Source organism: Thunnus thynnus, chromosome 16, assembly GCF_963924715.1.
Source record: "Thunnus thynnus chromosome 16, fThuThy2.1, whole genome shotgun sequence".
Lineage (NCBI taxonomy): Eukaryota > Metazoa > Chordata > Actinopteri > Scombriformes > Scombridae > Thunnus > Thunnus thynnus.
Window position 1 is genome coordinate 29,202,212 of NC_089532.1, and position 15,093 is coordinate 29,217,304.

Here is a 15,093-nt window from a genome sequence, read left to right on the forward strand (position 1 = left end):
TCTTACATCACCCACCATCACCCTTTATTCAAACCTCAGAAATATATTGAGGGAAATCCCCTCATTTTGAATGTAGAGCACTTAGATCACCTGCCTTTGATAATGTGTGGTTGGAAGTTGGACAGCACGCTAACCACCTACCATATCTGATTTATGTTTCCAAGACGGGATGTTGGATTTCTACCAGAAACAATCTTAACTTTTTTTAATTTTGGCAAATCCTCTTTCCACATGAACTCTGTGCTTTGTGATTTTTTTTGGTCATCTCAACATCTGCATGTGGCATCTGACGGTTGGATCTGGCAAAAGGTGGACTGTTCAGTTTGAGACCAATTTTGTCCACTTATTTCTCAATCAGAAAACCCTTTTCAGTCATTAATCCATCTCCAACTTTAAAGTAGCCACACTGAGTACAGCCCTGCAGTAGCTCTATATTATACTGATTAAAGATCTCTTTGTCTGAGATTGATCCAGTGAAGAGGGCAGACACAAACAGAACTGCACCACATGGATCACAGGCAACTAGAGACTTAAGTGTGTTGGTAGACTTCTATGTATAATATGTCTGACTCTTTAGCAGTAATAAGCTGGGCCTCTCTATCTTCGGTTCTGTACAGTCCAGTATTGCAAATGTATTTGGGAAGTCCTGTTTAAAGTTAGCAGGCATGTTAAATCACATCTCTGTGACAGTTGACTAAGTCATACATGTAGTCTACCCAGGAGTACGGAGTGCGCTGACACTCTGTAAATTATGTGAAATGTAAATACTAAATCTTGTGGTCCAAATTTTGTGTCAGTTTCATTGGTGTGAGGAAAAACTGACTACACAATGGCATTTTTCGGATCTCAATGTCTACCATTTTGTATGTGAGAATTCACACAATCTGTTGAACTGATCATAGGTGAATCCACTGCTGTAGTGCAAGTAACCAGGCACATGACTTTGGTTTAGAGACTCTGGGGTTAATGTATCTGTATTGCAGCATTTTGAAGTTCTTTTAGAGTTCAATCTTCAGATTTTCCTGTTTCTATTCTGCTAGTTTCTCCTTTAGAGTCGTCAGTTCCTCTTCATGATTGCCTGTGTGATGATGTGCCTCTGTAAATGTCAAAATGACAAAAAAACATTGAGTTAATAATTTGTGTAATTTTCTTCTCTTGAATGAAAATAGGGGTAGACCTAGAACCCATAGCAGTAATGCAGTACTTTGAGCTCACAGGCAATCTCGTGTTCCCATGTGGCTTTGTGGTAAATCCTCATGATCAACACCTTGGCACTTCACCAGACAGGAAGGTCATAGAGAGGGGGGATCGTAACAGCTATGGACTTTTGGAGATCAAGTGCCCATCAAAAGACAGTTTCAAAGACTGTCCCTATCTCATGAGGTAGATAGATGGTATCTACATGCTAAAGGACAGTCACACATATCACTACCAAATAATAGGGCTGCTGGGACTCACAGGCATACCATAGTGTGACTTCTTTGTAATGTGCACTGAAGCCTACCACCTACAGCATATACATTTTGATGCAGTAAAGTGAGGTGAAATGAAAAAAAACAATTAGATTTCTTTTTTTTCGACTACTTCCTCAGCAGATGCTATATGTAATAAATAAATAAATTAACAAATAACTAAATAAATACACTTTGGTTATACACTTATCATTGTCACTGTCAGTACCACTGTGTTGTGTTACGGTTTCCTCAATGGGGTTTGAGATGCAGGCGTGTGCAGCAACCTGTTCATCACATCTGGTCCTGTAAAAGTTCAGTTTAACAATCGTTTAGTTACAAACAAAAAACAATTAAGTGATTAATAATGCCTGTCAAACGTTTTGTTTTGTTACATGTTAAACATGTACTTGCAGCTGCCTGGGGGGTAATCCAAGTATGTGGTTTGGTGACTAACCGTGATAAGTAAATTCAGATTAAGTAGTAAGCCCCCTGAAAGAAGAGCCCTATGGCTTTGTTTTGCTAGGAGAATGAAGCCATGGGGCCATTCTATTAGGAGGTTTATCACTTACTCTGATTTACCCGGGTTTGTCACTAAACCACGTACTTGGAATACCCCCCTGGAATCAAAATTGATTGTACAGTTGTGTTCTTAGTGTTATAATCCTGTATGAGCTGGGTTTTGAGACAAGAAACTAAAATAAAATACATTCATTCACTGTACAATAACAAATGTATGTACATATTCTTAAATAAATCTCTATGAAATCAAATCAAAGTTTGTCAGCTGCACAGTACAAACAGGTAGTTAGTACTGACATGAAATGCTATGTCCTTCCAAACTGAATAATATCTGTACTTTGATTTGTCTAATGTAGTTAATTATGAACCACTATGTTCTGATTTGCATGCCAACCTTTTTGTTGGAGGTTTTCAGCAGCCCCCATGATATTCCCTCCTTTGGACAGGTGCAGGGAGAGCAGCTACAAGATTGGAGTTCTCAGGAGTAGGCCGTCCATTCACAAAATGCTAAAAGATATTGTATGTTAGAATGTGTCTCTGTCTTACAATGTTACTAGTGTTTCTTTCTCTGGTATATTTGCACAGCCTCAAATGGTACCTAACTTAAAATTAAAACATAAGTAACTTATAATTACTATTCAACCATCTTTGTTCGCTAACAACTGTGTGCTAAGCTAGCTAACGTTAATTAGCATCTTACCTTGGCGCAAATGAAGGAGTTTTTGTTGATCTTTGATGAATTCAGCTGTGAGTGAGGTCTTCCACACTGTTTAATCCATATGCAACATCTGTACTCTCGCGTTTTTGGCTTTGGAAAAGCAACACCCCCTCTTGGTCTGTGTTTGCCTTTAGTGCGGACATGGATTTGAACTTGTTTTTAACAGGAGAAGCTGACAGCAGAACACTGTTTGTCTAAAAGAAACTACAACTGTGGGCAGTGTGAGAAGAATTTCAGCTGCATTACACTGTGCCTACTGTTCTGGCTGCCTACTTGGCCAGGCTCATTTTTAGCCTGATGGCTAAGCTAACTGACTCAACTATGCCAACTATGCCCCATGAGGACTACATGCTACTCCAGAAAACGAACAAAAAGATAGCTAACCTTAAGGAGGATATTTGACAGCTTTCTGACAAAGTGCAGAAAAAAAGACTCTCTTTGTCCAGTTTCATGGACATGGCCTCTGGGCAGTCCAAACAGATTGCCTCTCTCAGCGCAACCATCCAAGACACAGTTCAGTGGGACCCCTCCACCAGTCCACGGCTTTCTTCCTGCTAGACACAGGGGCAGCTGTGGCTCAGGATCTAGAGCGGGTCTTCCACTAATTGGAAGATTGGCAGTTCAATTCCCGGCTCCTCCAGCCCATATGTTGTAGTGCAAGATACTGAACCCCAAATTACTCCTGTTGGCTGCGCCATCGGTGTGTGAATGTGAGTGTGAATGATTAGATCCTACTGACGCACAGGTTGGTACCTTGCATGGCAGCCCCTGCTATCAGTGTATGAATGTGTGTGTGAATGGGTGAATGTGGCTTGTAGTGTAAAAGTACTTTGAATGGTCGGAAAACTTTAAAGCTAATATATAAGTGCAGACCGTTTACCATTTACACCTAACCATCAGTCGTCCATGGCCAAAGTGGTCATCCATGGTTGCAGGAGACACTTGGACGGGGCTGCTTCACCATTTCACCTAAGGCTCTTCAACCACTATGTGACCTTATCTGCAGCTTTTTCACCATTGGTGGATAGCAGTGTTCGGGTGGCTCGCCATTCCACTGGGAAGCCAAATCAACAGCTCTCATCTTGAGAGATGACCTCCTCTCCCCATCTTAAGATCTTGAAAGAGGCTGTGATCAAATGCTTTGGAAGTCTTCCATGCCCTGAGCCAGCAGGGAAGTCCTCTCTCAGGTCTAGTGCCTCGCAACAACACTCGCCTGCTTGGACACTGCATGTGGAAACAGAATTCTCCTGTCATAGAACCCACAGCTGTCATCTCCTCATTCCCTTTTCCCCAACCACATTAATAGTTGGGGATTCCATAATCAGGAAAATCTGTTTTTTCAATGCAGCCACACACTGCTTCCCTGGAGCCATGGTCCCTGACATCCTGGATAAGCCCCCGGGGCTGCTGCGCTCACTCCCGTCTTCTGCCAAATGAGTTATCATTCATGTAGGGACAAATGATGCCACTCGTCAGCAGTATGAGCTGACCAAAAATGATTTTAACAATCTTTTTAACTTTTTAAAGCTGGAGTGCAGGACTTTTGTCTACCTCTTCTGGCAATGAGAGTAAAGGGGGGTGCTTGGCTGTGATTGCCTGAGTACAAAGATGTTACTAGGATGAGGGGAGGACATTTCTCTTCATTTAATAATGTTAAAAGTAAAGTTAGACTTTTCTTTCTTTGTTTCTGTTGGCTCATTTTAAAAAAGATTAGAAAAACAGAGAGAGAGAGAGAGCTGAGAGCACCAGTGAGAGAGAGACCAGCTGTGGTCAAGTGAGCTACAGAGTGAATGAAGAGACGGCACGGTGTAGCAAGAAAGCTGGTGAATCAGATCAATAAAACATTATTTTCTGATTGTTTCACAGCGGTTACGTTCTAGAGCACAAACACACCTGCACCCCAACACACCTCTGCTCAACCCTGCACCAGTGCGCTGCACACCTGATTTGGTCTGAATATGGCCTGACACAGGCATGCAGCACGCTCTCATGTGTACCCCGAATGACAGGCAAACAGAGAGGGCTGGTAAAAACAGATATGTTTTGATGGTCCACTGGCCCAAAAACGTATTTTTTGATGGCCCACAAGGATTTGTCCCAGTATGCCCAATGGCCAGTACATACTGGCTGTAACCTATTGTTGCGGCTGTAAAACAGTCGATAAATTGTTTTGAACATCACACAACCTCCACGAAATGACCAATAACATTTGGAAAGTCTAACAGCCAGCACAGAAATGTCACCCCCGACATGAGATTTAAAAACTCCATATACTGTGAAATACAGAGAGATTTATCTGGCGGTGATCGGCTTAATCAGCATTGTATGAACTTGTTTAGCAAGGGCTTGAATTTAATGGACATTCATTTATATGTAAAAGTTCCGCACTGCAGGTGTAAGTAGTTGTGGAAAGTCTGTTTATATTTCTGGACCAATTCCCACACTGGCCCGTGGAACAGGGCGCTTCAGCAGAATCCTCAGCCTCCAGACTTGGCTCCTCACCTGCAGAGCTCACAATAAAGGTTGTGAGGTCAATTTTGATCTGTTTGTGGATTATTTCTCCCTCTTCAGGAGAGAACTAAGAACTGACTGAAAACATCACTGCATGAAAAAAAATGCAAAAGGCTCCATTGGTGGTAGTGTGTTGCTTCAGGCACTGTTGAGATAATGAAATACAATCCAGGAAAGCCAGATGAGTAACAGATGCCTGAGTTTGTAGGCTATAAACTGCGCAGCAGTTTATAACACTATGATACTGGATTTTACAACTCTGTACAGTTATCATAGTGACAATTGATTCCATTATTGACAATCAGGTAAACAGCGGATAATACATCACTTTGTTACAAAGTAACCTACCAGGGATGTGTAGCTGCACATATTCGATTGGCCAATGCATTAGAGGTATTCAGTACATGTACAAACAAATCTTAAACATTGAATCTTTAAACTGAACTGATGAACTGTCAAAAGACGAATCAGTAGCTTTTAGCAGTGGGGCACCACTGCCGACTGAGCTGTGACGCTACTTCCTCATTTACCGAGCGACTGAACAAACTACTGAAGTGAAGAAGATCAGTCAGTGCTGAGCAACATTGTAGTATGAACAGTGATGTGTTCACTCACTGATGTACGTATGAAGTGAATTAAATGGTGATGCTATAGCCCAGCTTAAAATAAAGTGAACAAACTACATATTCAGTGACTACAAAACTTTGAGAGGAACTGAACAAAACGATTCAAATCGAAAGTTAGGGTGGGTTCAGCTTTGTTTGTCAGACAAACCCTGCATTTTTTGTCTGGAAGCCTCGATGCCCTCACCAAATCAGCGTCCTAATTGAAATGAATGAGGGGGCTGTGTTTTTTAATGCAGCACTAATGTCAATCTGAACATGGACTTGGTCTGTAAGTGGAGGGTCCACCCTCCAATGATTGTTGATCCTAATGAGGTAACTCCACAATTACTGTCAAGACTGCCACACAATTTGATAATGATGATTCAAAGTTAAGGCACTACTTGACCTCTACTAGCTTTAACATCAAGCCAAACATTCCACTTAGACACAAAACATGTCTAAATTTAATAGGCAGATAGTCATAGAATCTGCTGAGCACATTTATTCTCCACAGAGAATAAACCCTTATTATTCAATTTGTCCTCATGGCCTTTCCAGACACCACCAGCATGGCAAACATTTTACATTTTAGCTCCACTTCAGATAAGGCTGTAAAAATGGAAAAATTATCAGTATGGCGTTCCTTCCGTCTAACATGTTGTATGAGGCGATATGACGGGACTTGTTGCTTTTCAATTTCATACATCACACTGTTCTATTTATCTGTAGACTCCATAAGTTGAGCTATATTTGACAATTATCAATATCAGCAAGAATTTTTCTTCCTGGACCATATGTAGATTTTCAAAGGGCAGTTAAAGTGCAGAGGAACAGTGGTGAGCACTGTTGCAGAAAAGGGAACTCCATTATTTAGATTTTCAGAGCCAATCAACACTTCATATCATAAACTGCTCTTTCTGCTTCCTTTTCCACATGAAAAAAACAGGCCTCAATCATTCATCAGTATGTCCTATCACACAAAGACCGCCATGCTTCAGCATTTAAATACAGGGCAGAGTAAATATACAATATCAATTATGTGTTCTTATCTGGTGCAAGGCCAAATGTGCCACATCAAAACAATAAATTAATCATTTTTGAGAAAAAGCTGTCAGTTGCCAAATGAGTCATAAAGGCAGAGATGTTTGAGCAGAGGATTATTTCATCTTCTTCACAAGGCAACATAGCGTAGGCGTGAAAATGAAAGTACACATGTGGGCTGCTAGACGCCCACAAAGTTTCCATAGAGGAAAACTGACATGATTAACATCACCTTTATGAAATGCAGTGAATCCTGGCAGTCTTTCATATGTTTTGTATTGCAGGGAAACCAAAAGCAGCACCATGTTTTTGGAAGTACACTACAGTGAATCAACATGGAGTCACACTACAGCAAAATAAGGAGCTTCAATGAGCCAGATGTTGATCTCATCGTTAGACTCAGGATACTAGTTTCCCATGTTCCTTTGCAGTATGTTGTGTTGGCATATCATCACTCTCCTCATATCTCTTTCTCCTGTCACACTTAACATTGCAGTGACGGCACTGACCTTATTAACCAAAAACCATGAGAAGGTCCAGTGAATTTGATTCCACCTCTCTGACGGTTACGGATGTGGCGGAGGAGGACTGTCCCTCCCCAGGGAGCTCCTCCATGCTCATCTGTGTTTCTTGACACTTCCATTCCCTCCCTTCAGCTGGGAGGCTGGGCTGACATCACTTTGCCTTAGGGTGCTAGGGAAGCGTAAATTGGATCAGGCTTGTCAGATTTCAGGGAAAGTGAGGCTAGGTTTTGCTGCGTGAGTCATGCTCTGGATGGGAACGCTGCAGGAATTCAAATGGACTACACTGGGAAGGCAGCCAAGCTAAACAGAAATGAAGAGATAGGATCAAAACAAAAAATAAAATGCTCTTGGCTGCAGATGTAACCCCTCAGTGTTTACTACTGGGTGTAAATCTGATACAGCCTAGAGTCTTGTGATTTATCTAAAAGGCATTTAGGAACAAGCTGCTTTATCCAAACACTAAACTGAACTCCATTTCTCCCTTGTAATAACAAGCAATCTGCATTTGGATTTGGTGAAACACAGGTTAATGTAGATGTAAATGCAAGTATAGAAATTAAAATGTGACCACATCTGGAGGTGGTCTGGTTCACACTGTAACTGTAAACTACTAATCTGACACACTTCAATTTTTATGAGCTACTTGATTCTTATACTGAAGGTTAAAATATAAAGTTTACAGTGATGCTTCTTCCCTCATCAACTGTCTTTGATGAGTACAAACATTGGCTTGCAAAGAGCAAACAGCCTGTTAACATCCAAGTTTCATTTTGGCCTGCCAAAAGTAGTAAAAAGTAGCTACGTTTCAGCAGCTTACCTTAAGGCAGATGTCTGTATTCATTTCTGATTTAAAATCCACAGGAAAAGGCGCATATTAAAAGATTGATCTCGGATTTTATGAATCGATATTGATTTGAATCGATTTGGACCGGATAATTGACTTTTTAAACCCAGCCCTCTCTGTGAGTATCTGTCTCTGCAGTTTGGTGGGTGTTAATTGGACATGATGATGCTAATTAGCAGAAGCCCCAAAGACCCTCAACAGCAAGCACTAAGTGTCAAACAGAAATGACTAGATAACATGGTGCTTAGTGCAATTATCACTTCTACTGCTGGTAACAGACAAAGTTGGCAGTTGAAAAAACAACACATGAAATAATGTCCCACACTGTACTAAAATACACTAGGAGCAAACAACCATATGCAAGAATCATCCATCTGAAAATAAATGTCTTTTAACCTTTAAACCATTGCGACAGTAATAAAAGGATTAAATATATGGTACTGTTATCATTGGTGTGTTTGAAATTCACATTATCAGAGCAAAGTGCCTGCAGTTAAGCTCTTAAAACACTGAAAAAGACAGGAAGAGGATGCAAAGCTCTTTGTTCTGAGGCTGTAGAGCTATACCAGAACTCTATTTCTATGCAACATTTTACAATAAATTGAAACATGACTTCTCTATCTTGTTGGGCAGAGCAGAGAGCACATATGCCAATTGCTCAACACATATTGAGAAATGTGCTACAAATACAGAAATGCTGAAAAACACAGAGGAAATGTCTGATTAAAAAACTGATTATGTCAACACATTAACAGTGATGTTGGAAAATTGGCTTAGTTTCATTATTTCAATTGCTTAATTCCAATATTATTGGAGATACTGGCTACACGCCTTCTAACGTCAGCTTATTAATTAGTATCAGAAACAGCTGTAGAGTCGTAGCTTAGATATGTTGTTGAATAGGATTTGTAGCGTTTCATATATATATGTGTACTTGTGTTGCGTGTTTTTGCACTGTGCATCTTTATGCTGCATGTTGTCAAATTGATGAATGTATGTCATGTTTCCCTGTTGGTCTATGAACAGTTGATATAATCTGCCACTAGTTGTCATTTTAAACAGTACAGTGGTGGCCTGTGCTAGCTAAAGATGAGGAGCCTGATAATGTTACCTGAATGTTTTCCAGACTTCTGTTTGCTGATAAAAAGGTAAGTTAGGTAAAAAGGTTCCCTCACAGATTTGTTAGCACTGGGGCCTATTATTTAACCAACTGGAAACTGGAGCCAACACAGAACCAGTTAGTGGAAACTAGCTCTAACTTGGACAAAAACAGCCTCCTCATTCATCTTCATTCAGCTTTCATAAAATATGTGGGCCTAGAAGCTTGGTGATGTAGTAACTACTCAAAGGTCTAGATGGTAAATGCTATAGCTAGTGAGCTAACCACCAACACGATAGCTAGCTGGGAACATGCTGCTTGAGTCACTTCTATAATTCTATAATTGTCTCTGTACCCCCAGTTTACTCCCCTCTGGCCTGTAGCCAAACCTTTAGCACCACTGCCCCATATAAGGGTAAGATATTATTTGGCACTGGAAAACTTTAAAGGACCAGTGTGTAAGATTTAGTGCCATCTAGCGGTGAAGTTGCAGATTGCAACCAAATTAATACCCCTCCCCCTCCAAGCGTGTAGGAGAACATACAGCGGCCGTGAAACTTGCAAAAAAAAAACGAAAGGCCCTCTCTAGAGCCAGTGTTTAGTTTGTTCAAACCAGGCTGCTGTAGAAACATGGTGCAACATGGTGGGCTCCGTGGAAGGGGACCCACTCCCTATGTAGATATAAAGGGCTCATTCTAAGGTAACAAAAACATAATTGCTATTTTCATGGGATTATACATTAATAAAAACATACTGATGAATATTATATTGCATCCGTTCTGTTAGATGCCACTAAATCTTACACACTGGACCTTTAAAGGGGATACTGAAACAGCAAGCTAGCAGGTAGGAGTATGTGCAAAAAGGTGACATTTATTAACAGTAGTATTAATGAAAAAGAGGCAAGAAAGATGAGACATTCAACAAAAAAGTAAAAAAAAACAAACAAATAATTTCTGCAGTGTCACAGCAAGCTGCCAACTGCTCTTTCATACTGACCGGTGAATGGCATTTCACATTATCAGCCTTACATAAAAGGAACCTACCACCTGCTGGGGTAAGTATGGGGCAAGCTAAACAGATATGAGACTGTCAGTATACAGAACAACACACAAATAGGATTTCTCTGTTACCACTGAGGGTCAGTATAAGATAAATAAGGAGTTTTTTGAACTGTGAACCATGCAAAGCTACTCTGAAATCCAAAAATAAAAACATAGAGCTGGAAATGAGCATAATAAGTCCCCTTTAATGAACCTGAGATGCTTTTCATATAGTACAAAGCAGCCGCGGACAACAGATACTGTAAGAATCATCCACATTAATTTATAGATCAATGGAGACTGATTTACTGACTTTCCAGCTTCAAGCACATTAAACATTATTTTCTGTGCTGATTTTGATTGGAGAGTGCAATATATTATTTATATTTTAAGCATTAATCTGTTGTTGCAGCATGTCTGCAGCAAGTATTTAGTTTGAAAAAAGTTGAAAAAATCATGGACACAGGTCAAGAACCTTGTAGTGGTACAAGGCTGAGTGGTACAATCCTGCCAGTATAAACAGCCATGTTGTACCTTGGTGTACAAGCAAACTTCTCATTTCATATTTCATCCTCTCATCAGCACCCTGTAACAACACACCCACACTAAAGCAGCTCCATGTATTGTTTTGCTGCAGTGCTGTTCGGGCTGAACGCTGCCTCAAAGCTAGCCACTTTTGCAAAGCATGACGACGTGTCTGTTTATCGCCTCTACTGCTAATCCTTCATAGCACACAAACCCTAATTGCATCACATCAAAGCCAGAACCATGTCTTCCCTCAGCAGACATGGAGATGAATCTGAGAGCATGTTAATGTGTCTCGACAGGTGGAACCTCCACAACATCAAGCAGCTTTTACAGCTTCATCGGCACAGTTACATCAGCCCACGAGCAGCTTGAGAGCCCTGCTCAGGCCAGGAAACACTGACAAAATAGAAACTGCACTATGTGCCATCAGGTAGTTTGAGTACACATGGGAATTGTCCCTTCAGTCATCATCTGTGATGTGAAAACATCATATTTGCACATGTTCAAGGAAATAAAAAGTAAGTGTACTGGTCATAGTTCAACAATAAAATCCTGCGCTGTGGAGCCTCTCTCCTGATTGGCTTCTGACAGTGCACTTATTCAGTGCTGATCACAGTGGATGGTAGTTGAAGAAGCTGTGCCAGCTAGAGCTGCAACAATTAGTCGACTGATTACTTGATTGACAGAATATTAATCAGCAACTATTTTGAGAATTGAATAATCATTTTAGTAATTTTTAAGCAAAAATGCCCAAAATTTGCAGTTTTTGGCTTCTCAAATGTCATCACTGTAATGCTTTTCTTTGTCATACATGATAATAAACTGATGTCGGACTGTTCGGTCAGACAAAACATTCAACATTAAAATTATTATAACAGGCATTTATCACTATTTTCTGACATTTCATGGAAAAAATCATCAATTCAATCAACCTGCCATGTTGCTTTCCTGTGTTGCTCTGTTCACAAAGAGCAAAGAAAAGGCTGAAGATTAACTGACGTGAGATTTGAATCATAGGCTACTAGATGATTAGTTCTATAGGCTAAATGTTACAAATGTTGAAATTCCTCATCCCTCTGAATGAAGTGATGACTTACTGTGTGGAGCTGGTTCCACTACAATGTGAGAAGCAGCTGATTGGTTGTCAGTTCAAAAAACATACGCGTGTTTATGTGTGTTTTCATTCACTTGACTTTGATGCACTCAGCAACCCCTTAAAGCACATGATCCCACATCAGCACACACACTCATTGAGAGTGTTTTGATTATGTGGGCAGCCAAACTTCTCTCAGTCTTTCTTTAGTGACCTCACACCCTGCACTGGTGAAACAGTATTATCCTCCTCACTGGATCAGCTCTTTCTGCAGAGCAGCACAGATGGAGGTGAAGCGGTTCTGGGAGTCGTCTTTGAGTATAACAATGGATCCCCTTCCTTCCCCATGTCGCTCCGGGTTCACTGGGTTCACTCAGTGAATGGGTGACAGTGTTAATGGGACTGGATGCATTCCAAGAATAAACCTCATGATGATGTTTTTGCATTTTGTGAATATTTTTCTAAAGCATGGATAGACTTATAACCTCAGAGTGTATTCTATATGGATTGCAGACTATTGGCACTAATAGATGTAGATTTTGTTTTGTTCTTGACTCAATAAGAAAAAGTTCACTTGTACAATGTTGGCCCTCCAATAAACAGTTCTGAAAAAAGTGGACCCTTGCTGACATCTGTTAAGCTAAGTAGAATAAATAAAGTTATATTTCATAGAATACAACAACTATACCTCCTGGGGGCTGTTCCAGAAAGTGTGTTTAGTGATAACTCTGCATTTGCTAACCCTGAGTTGAGAGAAAGTGTTTTCCATTCCAGAAACATTATTGAAAGTGATGTGGTAAGCTCTGTTTAAATAAAACAAATCTGTCCCAAGCTTTAGACGACAGAGGATGCTGTATTGCAACAAAGGCAAATGTGTGATTTGTGATATTGAGCTATACAAATAAAATTGGCTTGACTTGTATGATTGGTCACATTGATGGAACAGTCCTATCATGGTTTTCATATCATATTGTAGATTATATGTTCATATTTCTGAGTGAGCAGGATTGTGGTGCGGCTGCAGAATTTTTAGTTTTTCTAAGGCGTTGTGTAGTCTGAAGGTGTTTTAACAGCATTTCAGTGACATTTGCTGAAACAGTTGAAATATAATCACTGAATGCTGTTGAGTCAAGATCCAAACAGATGTCTTAAAAATGTACCCTGTTTGAACCTTGATGTCTTTTCAACCTCAAATCACCAGACTCATTATTACTGGATCAGACTGTGAGCTTACAATCGTGTCTCTGTGTAAAAGGGTTAGGGTATTACCTTTATTATTTACCTACAGCTATAGTTTTTGTTGCTGCCCCGTCACATTAAGTCGGAATAAATATATTTAAAATGTAATGTATAGGCTTATATACTTAAGATTTCACCACTTTATCATCCATTAAGAATATTCAGGTCTGGTAAATGATGAATTAACAGACAACGCTGAATAAAACTTTATTGACACTTTGACTAACTCAGGCTCTGTCACTGCTGCTGTGTTTTTAAAGATAAATGTGTACTGTCCATATATACACGCATTCATGTTTCTACTTCCACTGGATTCAACTGGAGGCTCTGCCTTTTACATACCTGTTGCCATGGTGAATTGTAGTATTGTAGTAGTATAGCTGCTCTTTATATCAGTTTTTTTCATTCACTAGGCACTTAACTGAGTGAACATACTGAGAGTTGATTGAACTGATCAGCTGTTAAACCGAAACCTCAGAGTTCAGGGTTAGGCTCAGAGATTGTTACACCTGCTTCCTGAAACAGGCCTCTAGGAGACTTCTGGGATATGTAGTCGTGGTGTGTTTACAGCATAATTATAGTTTGTTACAACTTGGGTTTTATTTCTTTTATTTTCTTCTCATGGAGAGTGTAGATTCATTAATAAATATAAGTACTTCATTAAAACATATAATAATAATGAAACAATTCAAACATATAATCATGATAATGATAATAATACATATTTAATGTCTGATATTCATGAAGAATATGAAGACATCTGTGGTGCTTTATATTGTTGTTGATGTTAATAAGCACTTTAAAATGTCCTCTTTATATCTGCTTATAACTACATAATGTGTCATAAACATTTGTGAATATACTGCTTATTAATGCTAAACAGTGAGGACTGAAATAAAGATTTCCACATATTCTTTCTTTTTGATCAGTGAACCAGTTCAGCTGCCAGTCCTCCTGATGTGAAAAGCATGTTTAGTTTTTAGTTAATTATTCCACAGTGTGACAACGGTCTTGGATCAGAGCTTCTATCTGTTGTGTTCTCACCTCTTCACTTCTTTTATTCTCTTTCTGCATCAGCTGTGTCCCTCAGAGACTCTGATCAGACGCTCAGCGAGCTAAACAACAGATTTAGCTTTAGCTAAGCAACCCCTACATGGAATATGTGGATTTAAGCAGCGCCTAAAACAGCTGACCATCATCTCACCATCTGCCCCCATGTCTGCACCAATCACCGGCAGCCATGCCAGATGGGTTGCCAGATCTGTGGCAAGGTTATTCACCAGATAAAGCAGAAATGCCAACAATGCCCTGGGCGGTGAGAAGTGGAAGAGCTGGAGAGACGTGTCTGGGTTTACTAGCGTACTGCTCAAATTCTACACTATCACTGTGTCATTTACACAGTAACATCCTCTACACTGTGAGGATACAAACCCACTCCTGTGGACAGATTGTCTCCTCATCAGGAATCTCTCACAAGTCCAAACAAATGCTGTTCAAATCAGTTGGAAGACACAAATAAGAAGCAGCAGCCTGGCGCTCGATGAAGCGCTTTCATGTCAGGAACGCCATCTCTCGCGCTGGGATTAGAAGATGGTTTTCTGCCATGACAAATTTGCTGCTGGTGACACTTTTCATTGTTGCAAGGTGTGAACAGATGGATCCATGAAATATTGAATGTGTAATAGTACAAAAAAGGCAGCTGTGTTCTTTTCCACATGTAGGCCAAGTCAATTTCAAACCAAAAGAAGCTTCTGGAATATGTTGTTGCACACTGCTTTACTGACGGTGAGGAAAGCAGCATGTAGATGGAGCCATATGTACCAGTATTTCTGTAAAAGCAGTAACATTGCTCTTCATGTATGACTTGAACATTTT

At 40.1% G+C, this 15,093-nt stretch overlaps 1 protein-coding gene across 1 annotated transcript in view; it reads right to left on the minus strand.

The window, feature by feature from the left end:
- bach2a (BTB and CNC homology 1, basic leucine zipper transcription factor 2a) overlaps positions 1 to 15,093 on the minus strand; it is a 69,145-nt gene that overhangs the window by 44,103 nt on the left and 9,949 nt on the right. The window lies entirely within an intron of this gene.